The sequence below is a fragment of the Equus caballus genome, chromosome 21 (genome assembly GCF_041296265.1).
Source record: "Equus caballus isolate H_3958 breed thoroughbred chromosome 21, TB-T2T, whole genome shotgun sequence".
Taxonomy (NCBI): domain Eukaryota; kingdom Metazoa; phylum Chordata; class Mammalia; order Perissodactyla; family Equidae; genus Equus; species Equus caballus.
In genome coordinates, this window is record NC_091704.1 from 20,055,926 (window position 1) to 20,070,595 (window position 14,670).

Below are 14,670 nucleotides of genomic sequence, written 5' to 3' on the forward strand. Positions count from 1 at the left end.
GGAGATGCTACTTTGAAAAACCATTAGCTAAATCCCACAGCATGATTCAAGATGACTGACACTGGAAAGTGGGCTTCCAAGTTCCTTTCATGAAGAGTAGGGGAAATTTGGCTTCCACTGAACCTTTACCTATCAGTGTTTGTGCTACTGTTTTCCAGGCAGTGTATAAATTACCACTCGCTTGCACGTGGTACAGAGAATCAAGGCAAATTCCATCTTTTAGGAGGCAACCAGCCTCTACCTGATTTATTAGATGTGGCAACATTAGGCCGACTAATGAGAGGGCTCAAGTGGAGCCGTGACAAAATGGCAGCTTTATGCTAACTCAGGAAGACTAGAATTCTGCTGGTACATTGGGCTTATTGCTTGGCTGCAAGGATATATGCCATAGCGGTTAGAGGGAAATGGTTTTTCTGTTCCAAACCTGTATCTCCAGTGACTTTGAAGTGGTTTGTGAAGTTATATTTCAGGCTGTGCAGCCTCGTAGCAGGTGTTAACCCAGGGGTAACTGCTTTGGTAAGCTTCCTTCAAAGCCTGTTTAAGAACTCTGAGCAAGTGGAAAGTGTCTGACGTTTGGGGATTGCTTGCATTGTTATGGATACAAAGTGTTTCCTCCCTCCCTGGGGAACTGCCACGTCTGAACAGAAAGAGGAAAAATGGGTCACTATGTCACAGATAGCCTAGGAGCAGAGAGAAACTCAGGATAGAACTATCCAGATGGGGGGCAGCTGGAACTCAGTGGTGGTCAGAAAGTGCCCAGTGAGCTCTGTTTGGCAGGTGCCCGAGATATCCAAAGGAGAGTGGATACGAGTCATGGGAACATGCAGTGCGAGTCATGAAGACATGAGACACTGATGCTTCTTCCCTTCTGCTCCTTAAAGGGAAATGTTTGCTAAAAGGGAAAAAAAAAAGTGCTTCTTTTTATCTGGGAAGCTGGCCAGTTGTCCTGTCTCTTGCCCGGTGGAGAAGAGCAATAGCAGCATGTATGGTGTAGAGTGGGCTGGAGGAGGAATTGAGAGTGGTCTCAGAAGACAGTTACACTTGGAAGGGAAGGTTACTTGATATGTTGGATCAGACAGTAATGATGCGTTTTAAAATCATTTTGCCCTTTCCCCTACTTATCAACCTCCTTTTTCTCAATCGAAATCATATGATTCAACCACAAATTCTGCTGGACAAGCATCTGAAGAGGCCAAAGGTGAATGGCAGGCAATGGCCTGAAGGCCCCAGCCTCCACCACTGCCCCTCTCTCTGCATTTTACAAAGAGGGTATTCCCTGGAGGTGAATCAGACTCCTGTAAGTCACCAAGGACTTTTCTGAATTGGTTACACATACTACTCTTTTGCTAGTACTGGACCACGGCAGGCGGCGTTGGCAGTGAGAGGAAGAAGTGAAACTCTAGGGTGGGGGGAGCCCAATAGGCTACATGGTGCACAGTCACAGGAAGCAAGACAACCCCTTGCCCACTTCCTTTCTCAACTCCACATTAAGCTATCCCGGGTAGCATGCTTTCCCTCACGACCCTCAGTATTATGGGCTTCCCGCATTGCTTCATCTCTCTCTCCAGGAAAAGGAAAAAGGAGAGGGAGTTTGGAGAAGAGGTGGAAGTGGGCTCTAAGGGGAGGGAGACACAAAAATTCAGTGAAGCACCTCAGTGAGGAGGAGAGAGGGGCAGGGTCAACGTCAGGAGGGTCTTCATGCCCCCTCGCCCATGACCCCTAGCGCTCTTGCTCGACGTGCTCCAGGCCTCAAAGCAGCCCCTTCTTCTCCTTCAACTTCCCCCAGAGAGCTCCCATTGGGGTTAGCAAAGTGGTAGAATTTACTTTGTTCTCATAACTGAAGGCTCCTCAATTATGATTTGGAATGGAACAGCTGAAGGTCAACCTGCCATTCCTACTCTTGGGGAATTAAAAGTCAGCTAACGAATAGAAATGTCCTCACATCAATGTAGAAAGAAGGACAACTGATTTATTATTGCGTACTCACAACAGAGCACATGCAGTTAGGTAGCCCGCAAGAGACTACAGAGTGAGGATGAAATTTTACACAATTGAAACAGCAAAGCAGAAGAAATAACAATAGAACGTGTCCTGTCTCTTCAAGCGCCAAACAGTTACGTCTTGAAAGAGGCTCCCAAGTCAACTGCAAAGGTCTGTGGTTACATTTTGAGGGGTTGTGAGGCCCTTGACCTTGAAGACATCTCTGCATTATAAATCTGGAGCCTGGGTGTATCTGGTTCTTGGAGAGACTCATTTACATTCCAAAAGCTTAGAGAAAGGACTCAGGCCCTTTATGTTTTCAAGGAGACCCCTAGCTCCAATAGTAATAGCCAAAGGGCTCTTACGCATTAAATCAACCTTCAATATACCCCTCTCATAACTAAAGAGCATCCTGTTTCTTTTCACACCTCCTTCCCTGAGGTCGAGTGCTACCTTTCACGGCTTTTCTCCAACAATGCCACCCTTTACCTGAGTGCTCCTGTGTAGAAGGTCTGTGGTTAGGAGTCAGACCACAGAAGGGCACCACCCTTTGGTAGAAACAGCTCCTGTAGACATCAAGATGCCCATTTCCCGAGGGCCAGGGTCTCAGCAAGTTGTAAGAGGAAAGCAATCTGATTAGAGGACTCCACACTGAACTGTGACCAATGGCACCACCTTAACCTGCCCACTAGAGCGTCCAGCGTGCAGATGTAGGGAAAGATTCCTTTTTGTCCCTTGAATCACATGTTAAATCAGCTCTAGAAACTTGGAGATTGAGAGCAAGAAGTATTCACCTCTTGACTTAAACTCCTAACACCTACCAAGTGCTTATGATGCCTATTTAAAACGCACACTTCTGACCCCCTGGTCTAATCCAGCATCTTTGAGGAGCAGCCCAGGAAGCCACCTTTTTATAAAGTACCCTAGGCGATTCTGATGCTAGTGGTACCCAGAAACACTGTCTTTGATTGTGCAGATACCCAACAGCTATGCATGAGCCTATCTGCCAAGCCAGGGGCTCCTGGAAGGGAGAGTAAGACGTGCCAGCAGTGACCTAGGCGCTTGTAAATTGGGCATTTTGGAAACATTTACCAAAGTGTATTTGGGCTCTGGGGACCTGGTCCCAGGGGCATTAATAAGTTTTAGAGGATACAACATGTCAGAAAACTGGGTTAAATCAAGTTAAGCAAGTATTTTTGCTACAGAATTTCTCAGATTCTTTAACATGTTGATACATTATGATTCTCAAGGAGGAGTATATACCAAGTACAATGTTCCAAATTTATACGGCTACAGAATCCTCTCTGCTGAATTTGGAGCAAATATTGGGAAAGCATGATCTAGAAGTCTTTAGGTATGCATTAGAGCAGTTTTCTGCTCTACATAAATAGCTACTGAAGTGCTTGATTTGGCTGTATAAAATAATGCTATATATGTAAATGTATGTGGGCTGTACCATGTATACACCAAATAATAAATATCACACATTGAGGGAAACAGTGTCCCAGAGGCTGTAAGTATCACATGTACTATTTCACTTAATCTTCATCATAATCCTGTGAGGTGGATACTATTACCCCTATTCGACAATGAGGAAACGGGGGTCAGGAGAGCATAAGTAACTTATCTAAGATTACACCATTAATAGATGCCATGGCTGAGATTCACATCCAGGATTCAAACCCATGTCAGACTGTCTTTAAACCCATATTCTTTTCCTTATATCCTCTGGCCCCCTAGCAACACAATAATAATTATGGTGGAATCTCACTTTCTGTGGGGTTAGGTTCTAAGGTCAGGTGCAATCAAAGGTAAATTAGAAAAATATTCAAATCATCCACACATTATACTTATACAAGGTTTTGGGCATATAACCCTGCTTAGTATTGTGTTTTTACAAATATATAAAGTGTATGTGTATGTAAAATGTAATTTTATAGCATTTTTATTTTTAAGTATTTAAAAGAGACAGAATTTGTATAATGGAATTCGTGTAAGTTAAACACTGATATGATGTCTCTTTTCACATGCACACATTTAAATGCATGCCAGATTAACAGTGGTAACATCTTACAGAATGACACAACTTTAAAGCCAGAAAGGAACTCCTGTGATCAGCTGATTTGTTTTACACTTGAGGGAACCGAGACCCCAAGAGGATGTTATTCGCCCAACCTCACTGTCTCCCTTTGCTTCCAACATGCTTTGTGAGCTGAGTGTTGGCTCAGAGTCAGGAGGAAAGTAGCAGGAAGCCGCCCCTTCTCACTTTTTCCCACTGCAGCCCTGCTGATCCCGTGAATGAGGCACAGGGCTGAGGCGCTGTGAAGCGGCCGACATCTGGTCTTTGTGTCCTCAGGGAGGCAGCTCCTTTCGGAGGGCAATCGGCTGGCTGCGGCTTTGGCTCCATCTCAGAGTTGTGTCCCCACAGGAGACAGGTCCCCCACCAGCTGCCTGTTCTCTGTGTAGCTCTTGGGATTGTCCAAACTGGTGGACTTGTGAAGGGGCCCAAGAGGTGCATAAGGGGAAGGAAATCTGTAGCTACAGGGAGCCCAACATGCTACCCACCCACATGCACATACACCCAGGACACACTTGGCCCATTTCTTTGAAAAAGGAAGAAGCCAGAATACATGATATGGTGAGCTGTTTGGACTCTCAATTAGAGCACTAAATCTAAGGAACGGGACAACCTTGGGAGAGGGTGCTCATGGTTTTGGTGGAGAGGAGTGAAAGTTCCAACTCTAATCATAAGGATGAAGGGAGGGAGCAGAACTGGCCTTTGATATGGGAAACCACACACACCCTCTTCGGGTGCCCTGTGTGATCTCATTAGCCCCCTCCAACCCCATCATCCATTTGATGCCTCCTCGCTGCTTCTCTCAGCTAGCTGCCAGGGTGTGCAGCCATCCCTGCCAAGATGGCAGATGACCAGGGGGCGGGTAAGGTGTTCCCTCTCAGGCACTCAGTACTTCATGGGGGTAGTCTCACAGTTCCCAATGCTTCCAGAGACGAAGGAAAACCATATAAGGATAAAGTGTCAGGCAGCTTGGAAAGAAATTTCTGGGCCACACGCCTTCATGTTGCTTTTCATATCACAACCCAGTTTGAGCCTGTTTCTTTTGTAAGAAGGAGGGAGGCTGGGTGGGAAATTGGAGGAAGCACCTCACCCTGTGGCCTGAAGAGCCCTCCATGCCTGAACTGAGAGGCAGAAAGCTACCTTTCTGAAACACAAATCCTTATCTGCCTCATTTTCCAAGTCTTTGTTTTTATACATGAAAATCTTTCGTTTTGCAGAACCATCAGGAAACAGGCCCAAAAGATACAGCCCAGGCCATTCAAAGTTATAAATTTTTTGCCCACGATTTTCTTCAGGGCAATGCATGACCTCACAGGTTGCCTCTGGGCCCCTTCCAAGAACCTTCACCTGTGGTTGTTGAACATGAACTTTTTCCAGTTCCTTTTCTAAAATAAAAGTATCCTGAAAAGATATGATGGTCAGCCAAGACACCAGGGTTGCTGGCTTTCATTTGACAAGGGAACTTTTAGTGTCAGCTTTCCTCATTTTATTTAACTGGGAAGATGACCTACATCCCATAGCAGGAAAGGCCCAAAGTGATGTTTCACAAAGAATAGTCTTAAACACTAGTTACATCAGAATGACCTGGAGAACTTGTTAGCATGCCAATTCCTGGGCTGGAAATATGATTTTAAGAGCACTTATGATTGAGAACTTCTGGACTAAAGGTTGCTTGTCTCTCTTGAGAGGGCCAACTCCATTTGAGTGACAGGTCATCCTGTCTGTGATTTCCTGAAGAGCTCCATAACGAACGCCCCGCATAGCAAGGAGGCCCACCACACTCAAGGCATTGAGGGCACAGGGAAGGGGCAAGACTATGTTTATGAAGATGGCCCCTTGTCCTGAGCTGCCTGGGGACCTCCCACCCAGACCTGCCACTCAGCCAGGGACACTCAAGCCTCATTCTGCCCGCAGGTAGGCCCTAGGGCAACCTGGCCCTAGAGCCAACCTCTCCAAGAATTCTCCAACACGCCACCATTCTCTGTTCATCCTAAAGGCACACAAAGTGAGCTGACTGAGACACCCCTGAGAACACAGCCTACAAAAAAGGCATCCCCAACCACCCAGGACTTAAATCATCATCATCATCATCATCATCATCAACTAGGACAAAACCAAATCACGCTAGGAGGGAGCATGACCTGTGTTCAAATTCCAAACCTGATACAAACAGCTGTGTGGCGTGAGGCAGATTGCTCTACCTCTCTGTGCTTCCATCTCCTCACCCATAAAACAGGGATACTAAAAGAATCTGTCTCTTAGGATTGTTGTGAGAATTAAAAGTGACAATGTACACCAAACTCTTAACACAGAGTTTGACAAATAGTAAGCGCTGGGTAAAGAGGGCCACAGCTAGCATGTACCATGTCTTTGTGCTAATTAGAAAAAAAGGGGTCCTCCTTTGGGTAGACACATGAGAAAATATGCCCCTTCCTCTGGGCTGGCTCAGGCTGGCGCCCGGCTCGTACTTGGCAAACAGAGAACCCCTCAGCGGGCCACCCTTTGGCTGCTCACAGCCCATACGACTGAACCGGGAGGCTGTCAACAGACGCCAGCTATGGTTAAGTACACGTGAGGGTGGGAATGCGGTGGGCGTGGGGAGCCACCCTGAACGCGGATTCTCCCGCCCCGCAGGCCTGGCAGAGGACCGTGGGCGCCCACGCGGAGCGCGGCGGCTGCATCTCGCTTCTCAGAAGCGCAGGGCTGCGTTCAGCAGACGCTCATCTTGATGAACTTCAGCGAGAACAAAGGCACGAGGACACGCTAAATTTTCCTCCTCTGAGCTTGGGAGCAGCTGATCAAAGCTTCCTGTTTCTCTAAGAGTTTCTCTGACACAGGCGACTTGCTTCTTTCAAATTTGGTCATCGCCCTCTCGCTTTCCTGTGTGAGTCAGCCTGGCTGTCCTTGTGCACCCCGGCTCCCGACTCTGTGCTCTCGCTGGTTTCCTGGCCTCCGCAGGTAATCCCCCTCTGCGAGGGGGCGCGTCCCCGCCCACGCCGCCCTGCCTCGAAGTGCGCCGCCGACGTGAGTCACAGCACTGTCCTCCCCGGCTGAAACTATTATTGGAATGCCTCCGCACGCAGCGCACGCTCGCTTCCCGGCTTTCACAGGCCTGTGCTCAGGAATCTGCAAATCGCACTCCTCAGCCGGAGGTTCCACGTGGGTGATCACAGGGTGGTTTGCGCTCCAGTCGGGACGATTTAAGACAGGCTCTCTAAGCCAGGCATTCCCCATCCTTCAACCAGCGTCCACCGCGTCTCCAGCGTGTGCCTGGCGGTGCGCCTGCCTTTATGGGTGGTTCAAGGGAAACTGTCTGGAGTTTGGGGTTAAGTTTAGAGGAGGATGCAGTGAAATGAAAAGCAAGGATAAGCATTGCCAACAAGAGAGGGGACAGGAGAGGTCTCTTTAGGTAAATGCACCTACAGACTTAAACCTGGCAGGGGACATGGGAAGAGGCGGAAGACGGAGAAAGGCCATGGGAGAAGAACCAGGAGAGGCGCAGTAAACGGCCGTGGAGGGAAGAGTTAGTTGGGCTTGTTTATACAAACCTAAATGTTGAGCTAAATTTGAGTTTTGAAGATCCTTCTCCACGCTAGGGTGGTTGATGGCCTATATTGTCAGAGTGTTTACTATTGCCCGGAAGTACACCTGCCCTGAGCCCCACGAGGTTATACATCCTGTCTCCGTTTTACGTGAGGAAACTGCGGTGCGGGGAGGTGAATCCTGAGCTCAGGGTCATGCAGCCGGCACGCCCAACAGTCTGCCTCTAAGCATTAACCTCTGGGGCTCAGGGTAAGAATAGATTGTTTTTCCAGGTGGATATCTGAAGCCGGGAGAGATAAGATTAGTTCATTGATCCTTCTGTGAAATCCTGATGGAGAGCTCACCTCCTGTGTGCTAGATCATAGTTTATGCTCAGCTGGCTGGGATGTCAGGAAAGTTCTGGCACTCGCTGCAGGTTGGATAATCTTGTAGACAAAGCATGGGTCCCGAGTTCAGGAGTCCTAATTGCATGTTGGTTTGGCACTGGCTGAGTTCCTGAGAGAGTGGTAGATGTCCTCATTGTCCCTATTTGACAAAAACCTGAGAACATGAGCATGACAAAATACAAACCTTTGGCTAGAGGGTTTTCAGATCACAAGAAAGAAAACCAAAAAGGAGAGAAGCAGCTCCTGGGGCAACAGAGAGGAGGGTTCTGGAAGGGGTTGCAGGTGGGCTGTGTCAGAGATGCCTTAGCAGTAGGCATTCGGGAAAAGAACTAGGGAGCGACGGGAAATCTTAGATATAGCATCCCAGGACCCCTGGGAGCTACTACCTCTGTCACTTCCTTCCCCCAATGGCAACGGACAGGGAAGGGAACCTGTGACTCAGGTCACCTGGCAAGATAGTGCCAGTACAGGGCACTTCCATAAATAAAAGCCCGTGAATCTTATCCTGTTCCTAAGTGCAAATCTTATTCTGAGACTTTCTCCTTCCCGAAGAGTGGCCACCTCATAAAAGTGAAGAGAAAAGCCTGCTTTTTGTCTGCAGCTCTTTGAATGAACATGGAGGAGGAGGCTGACGTTTTGTCCTCACAGACGGGGCCCGTGTGCAGCCTGGGACTGGCAGAGAAGTGGAGAGTTGGAGCACGTTTTAATTCCTTGATCTGAAACGGGAAACTTACACTTCTGCAGTTAGGACAAGCTGAGTGAGACTGGAAGATTCCACAAAGGACAGCTAACAATTAACTGGCTTACTGAGTTTTCTCCCCTCCTCAACCCGGAATTCTCCAGGGATGCACATCTCAGCACCACCCCACCCCCAGCCCGGCAAGACGCTGGTCCAAAGACTGAAAGCTGCCTGTCTGAACTCAGGACAATCACCTGGAACACTTACTGAACACCTAGTAAGGGCTCTACCTCAATCTTCTCATTATAATTCTCTCTGGCCCTTTGAGAGAGGTCCTGCTACTATCCCAAAGTTTTTTCAGATGAGCAAATGGAGGCACAGAAAAGTCTTTGAAATCCGTCTGATTTACAAGGTACTCCTTTAATAGGTCTCTAGTGAACAGACATCCTTGATGATTATATTAAACAGTTTTAACAAAAATGAAGCAATATGTTGATGATAACATCCAAACCAACAGCTCTATTAGGGTGAAGACTAAAAGGGATGGGAAGTTTCCCACTAGAGGGGTGTGTGTGTGTGTGTGTGTGTGTGATGAAGAAAGGCAAGAACCAAAAACAGGCGTTCATTTTCTAAGGCATTTGGTTCAACACTTCTATGGGTAAGAAATGTTACATTTGCAGTACTGAACTGGGGAAAAAAGCATTTAAAACCACCAGTAACACTAAAAGAACTCAGTAACAGCACACTAGAAATTAGCCATGTGGCCAAAGCTAGGGACACCCCTGAAACAGAATCTCCTGTGTCCACATCTCCTTTTTGTTCTGCTCTTCAGCTTGTGTCTCCAAATTTCAAGAAAAGCTTTGCTCACATATGCTTGGGTATTTCAGAGTTTTCAATGTGACCTCTCTGGAAACCTCCCCCACAAGTGCCACCAAAATACAGAACTAGAAACTGCTTCTGACATGTCAGTACAAAGTTCACACCAAGTTGGAGGTCTTCAGAGAATGAAATGGTATGCTTTAGAAAACTTAAAAAGAGAAGGATCTGCAGTGTTTGAAGCCAGAGTGGACTGACACACATTTCAGCTCATCTTGTTTAAATCACGAACGTCAGAAGCCTATTGTTTAGTGTTTTTCAAAACAATTTAGCATTCTTGAGGGTTTTTTTTTAAGATCTGTTTCATGCTCTGAATATTCATGAAACTTTCCAAGGCCTCAACAAAACAGAACTGTGAAAAAAAGAATCCTTGACATAAACCCCAAATAAAACTGGTCAGCCATATTTTCAACTGAATTTTGAAACAAGTCAAAATGGGTGTCTGTCCATAAAGCCACCAGTGAATTGTGCAGAATCAGAAAGGAAGCTATACCTTTTCTTAAAGTATTGAATTAGAATAAGTGAAAACATCAGTACATTTTCCAAATTCATATTTCAATTAGTTCAAATTTCTTAGTTTCTCTTTGTTTCACATTAAGCATGAAAAAGTCCCATTAGTCAGTAGCAAGAGCATCACCATTTCTGCATCTACTAAATGACGTGGTCAAGGCAAGGAAGAGGGCCACTAAGATGGGGTTGCTGTAGAGGCGTGACCCTTGGGTTGGACTCTGCCCACACAATTTTGTGAAGTTATGCTTGAGAAAAGGAGCTACAGGTTTTGTGATTATGGGTTTTTGGGGAAATCCTGGAAGCAGAAGCCGCTTTTGAGCACAGTAGGGCAAGAGTCAAATTGTTTTGAGAAGAGTTTTAACCCTGAGCTGACGTCTCTCCCCCTTCTTCTACTCTTCCACACTCTCAATCCAGGAACAGGTGAATGGAAGATAAAGCTGGTTTCTCCAGAAAGGTGATCCATATTTTCACCAGTGCTGTGGATGGGGCATTAAGAATCAGAAGACTTGGTTTCCAGGCCTCATGAGGAGTCTAAATAGCCTTGACAGTTCGGGCAACTCAGTTATCTCACTGAGTCAGTATTCGCCTCTGTAAAATGAGAAAAAGAAGACCTGGCCTATCTATACAGAGCTGAAAGAGGAATAAAATGAGGGACCGCGTGATGTTATTTCATGTATCACCTTGATTATTTCAAAGCCCGGTTGATGCCAGGGCTCTCTCTGATTACTCTTTAAGATGTCATCTCTGCAGTCACAGAAGTGCCAATAGGACATTATTTGGACACTGCAATCACCCCTCCAAATTCGGCACCGCCTCCTTCAGGGTGCATGAGACCATATTAAATTTTATCTACTATTTCATGAATTTATTTTTCATTCAGTTATGTGAAATAAACACAGTCTTTTTTCTCCCCTCCTTATTGCCATTAAGCCTTTAAACTCTAAACAAGTTGTAATGAATCTATTTCAGTTAGATTAGGCTGTGCTATGGTAGGAATATTAATAGAAAGTCTCTATATTTCAAGTCCTTCTGTAAAACATGAAAAAAAAATGCGTTTAGCATTCTGTGTAAAACTATATTGTTAAATATTTGTGTGCAATAATTAAAAAAAAAAAAGGAGGGATGGAGAGATGAACTACAGAACTTTCCTGCAGAGAGAGCTTTTAACCAAGCATCCCCCCCTCTCCCGCTCAGAGAGAGTGCCCACTAGATAGAGAAGCTAGAAAGAGAAGTTGGGAGAGCAGCTGAGAGCACAAGTTGGCGGAGGGCACCTGAAGCGGAAGCAGTCACCTGTTTTCCTTTGGAAGGTGAGCAGAGACATTTTCAGGATTTCAGGGGGCAGGATGGAGAAACAAGGAAACCTTCTGAGTCAGACCTCTAATGTGCAGCTTCGTGAGATAGCACATACACATTCCAGTTCGAGGAATGATATTCCAAGGTGAAAAAATATACATCTGGGTTTTTCCATTCTTCTGGATTTTCCAGGCCTCTGCTGGTCTCCTTCATCCCCAATAATTAGGATTAACGGGATCAGAGGAAGTCAGAGCAGCAGGGGGCATCGGAGACCCTCCACCCAACCTTCTCATTTCACACATGAGGGGCCAGTCCCAGAGAGTGGAAATCCCGGCCTTGCTTAGGGAACACAGACTGGAAAATTTAAAAGGAATGTCTTCCCTGTAAATGGCTGAAAGACAGGTTTGACATCTGCTTAGCAACATCCTGATTTTTTTCCCCTGGGTCTCAATGAGAGGAGCTCTCCTGTCTGCGTGCAGAACCCCAAGCTGCCGCCTCAGAGCAGGCGTCCCTCCTCCGCCTGCTGCCTGCTGTCTGCTGGCAGGGAGCGGGGAGGCAAGCTGTCAGCACCTTGGGAGGGAGCTGGGTTCTTGCCTCCTAGCCACAGAGCAGCCCAGAGTTTTTATATCAAGGGCCAGAGATTGATGGGCCCTACAGCACTAGTTTTTGAATTTGGGGGAGAAAACTGTCTTGGTAAGAATCAGAACAGCAGCCTGAAATGAAAGGAACAAATGGCATCCAGTCAGGGCCCAGGATCGCTTCCAACCCCCCACCCACACACACCCCTGCACACATTTCTTGCTTCTCAGTACTTGCCTGACATGTGGCCTCCCATGCTTATTTCAAAATTACTGGCTGAGAAAGTTCCATAGGACCCTGTCATGTAGGCCAGCACTCCAGCCTCCCTTTTGACGGTAAGGGGAGCCGTGTTAAATTAGACAAGATGAGAAAGGGAGAGGCCCCCCAAGGCCTTCACTCTGGCCCCTGAGGTATGCATCACATCTGGCAGCCAGAAGCTCAAGAACTGCCCCGAGGGAGGCCCTGGGCAGCCCCCAGGGCTTAGAGCTTCTGCCTAAACTATCAGAGCCTTCAGCAGCCCACATCAGAGCTGTGCACCCAGCAGCTTCATGTTTGATTCAGAAGGAAGCTGGCCTCCCTCTCAGCTTCCTCTACTGAGGGCTTTTTGGAGATAATCCTGATCGAGATATGCACTGCGGATCACAATGCATCACTGAAAACTCCCCCACCCTTGCTCACCGTCCGAAGTCTCCCCTTCTTTTCCACACCTCCACACGTTTCTTAAAGATTAGACGGGGATTAATTTGTACTCATAACTAAAAGGATAGGGCGCTTATAACTGTGATCTCCAGCCTATTTTCTCCAGTTCACCTTCCATCTGATATTTTCCATGGTGATTTGAGTTTTATTTTTATATTATAAAAAGCACCTATTTGTGTGTCTCTGAGTTCTTGACAATTGCTTGCAAATCAAATTGTACATTTCCATTTGCAAGCTGAAAAAGGCAATATGGGGGCCGGCCCACTGGTGTAGTGATTAAGTTCGCACGCTCTGCTTCGGCGGCCCGGGGTTTGCGGGTTCAGATCTTGGGCATGGACCGACATACCACTCATCAAGCCATGCTGTGGCGGGGGCCCAAATACAAAACAGGGGACAATCTTCCTCAAGCAAAAAGGGGAATATTGGCAACAAATATTAGCTTGGGGCTAATCTTCTTCACCAAAAACAAGGCAATGTGTACTTGGGTAGTTAAATGTATGGAGCCGGCCTTTAGTATAACAAACATTTATAAGCACCTGCTATTTGCTGCCCCTGTGCTAGAACTCTGGAGACACAGATGGACAGGCACACACCAGCTACGTGTAAGCTTAGATTATCCTTAACCTTCCACCCTTTGAGAGAATATAATCCTAATCAGTGTTTAATGCCCAAGTGATTTTTTTAGAGGGATGAGGGTGCCTCAGTACCTATAGGTATCTATACAGATATCCGGGATCTAAACATGTAGCTGACAGCATTTAGAAAAGAAGAGCAAAGCTGCTTTACCTAGCTATAAGCCTTAAGCTTTCACAATGCTCAGGTTTGAGGGCATGATGTATATCTCAGATACCTACTGTGAAATGTGGAACAACGCTAAGCTCTATTAGATAGTTGATATGTCCAAGCAACAGAAGAGGATAAAAAGGGGGAGCAAAATCTCAGTGTCACCTTGTGGGTAAGTAGAAGAGGCTTGGCAAGGGGCTTAATGAGAAAACCCAAGAAAGCAGTATGAGACCAAGACAGAAGGCTGGATCAGTGACCTGCAAATTAGAGTGTAAAAAATTAGCATAAAATCTTCTGTTTATATCTATGCTTATAATAATAAAAATAAATATAAAAAATAAAAAAGACATTCAACTTTATTAATATTTAACAAATAGATTGCTAGTAGTATATGTGTGTATATATACGTATATGTACACATAGAGACAGTCATGTGCCACATGATGACGTTTCAGTCAATGATGGACCACATATGCAGTGGTGGTCCCCTGTAGCCTAGGTGTGTAGTAGGCTATACCATCTCGGTGTAAGTACACTCTATGATGTTCCCACAACGATGAAATTGCCTAACGAATGGATTTCTCAGAAAGCATCCCCAACATTAAGCGATGCATGACTGAATACAAATGTGAAATGCTTGCTCAGACATTCAAGAAGTAGAACCCATTTCTCCTCCACTTCAGTTAGGGCTTTGTGACTTTCCTTGACCAAATAGAATATGGCAGAAGTGGCATTCTGGGACTTGCACAGCTGGACTGTTACAAGACTGGCAGGTTCTACTTCCTCCCTCTGGGAAGCCAGCCACAATGTGTGGAGTTTGACTACTCGAGATCAAAGTGGGTGAGCCTAAGTTAGCTACCCGGATGGAGAGAAGCCACGTGGAGGGCCACCAAGGAACCAGACATGCTTGTGAACCCCCCTTGGCTCTTCTAACCCAGCCAGCCACCAAGTGGACATAGCTGAATGAGTGACCCAGCCAACACCACAGGGAGCACAAGAGCCCAACCTAGTCCTCCCTGAATTCCAAACCCACGGAACTGTGACAAAAAGAGAATTCTTGTTTTAAGGCACTAAGTTTTAGAGTGTAGTTTGTTTCACAGCAAAAGATAATAAAGCAGTCAGATCTCTCAGTCCAGGAATTCGCCCTGGAAACAAACGTATGCATGAAGACTCCTCTTTTTACGTGTTGCCACCTTAGACACGGAAAACAAAATTCTGACATCCGAGAGTAAGTAGTCAGTGAAATCCTAGGGCTAGAATGAGCC

The 14,670-nt window shown here is 46.3% G+C and overlaps 1 long non-coding RNA gene across 1 annotated transcript; it reads left to right on the forward strand.

The window, feature by feature from the left end:
- The first annotated feature begins 6,530 nt into the window (after positions 1-6,530).
- On the forward strand, positions 6,531-10,915 carry LOC138919923 (uncharacterized). Its single transcript, XR_011430517.1, has 2 exons — positions 6,531-9,077; positions 10,466-10,915. It is a non-coding gene; the product is annotated as an uncharacterized lncRNA (long non-coding RNA).
- The last annotated feature ends 3,755 nt before the right edge of the window (positions 10,916-14,670 follow it).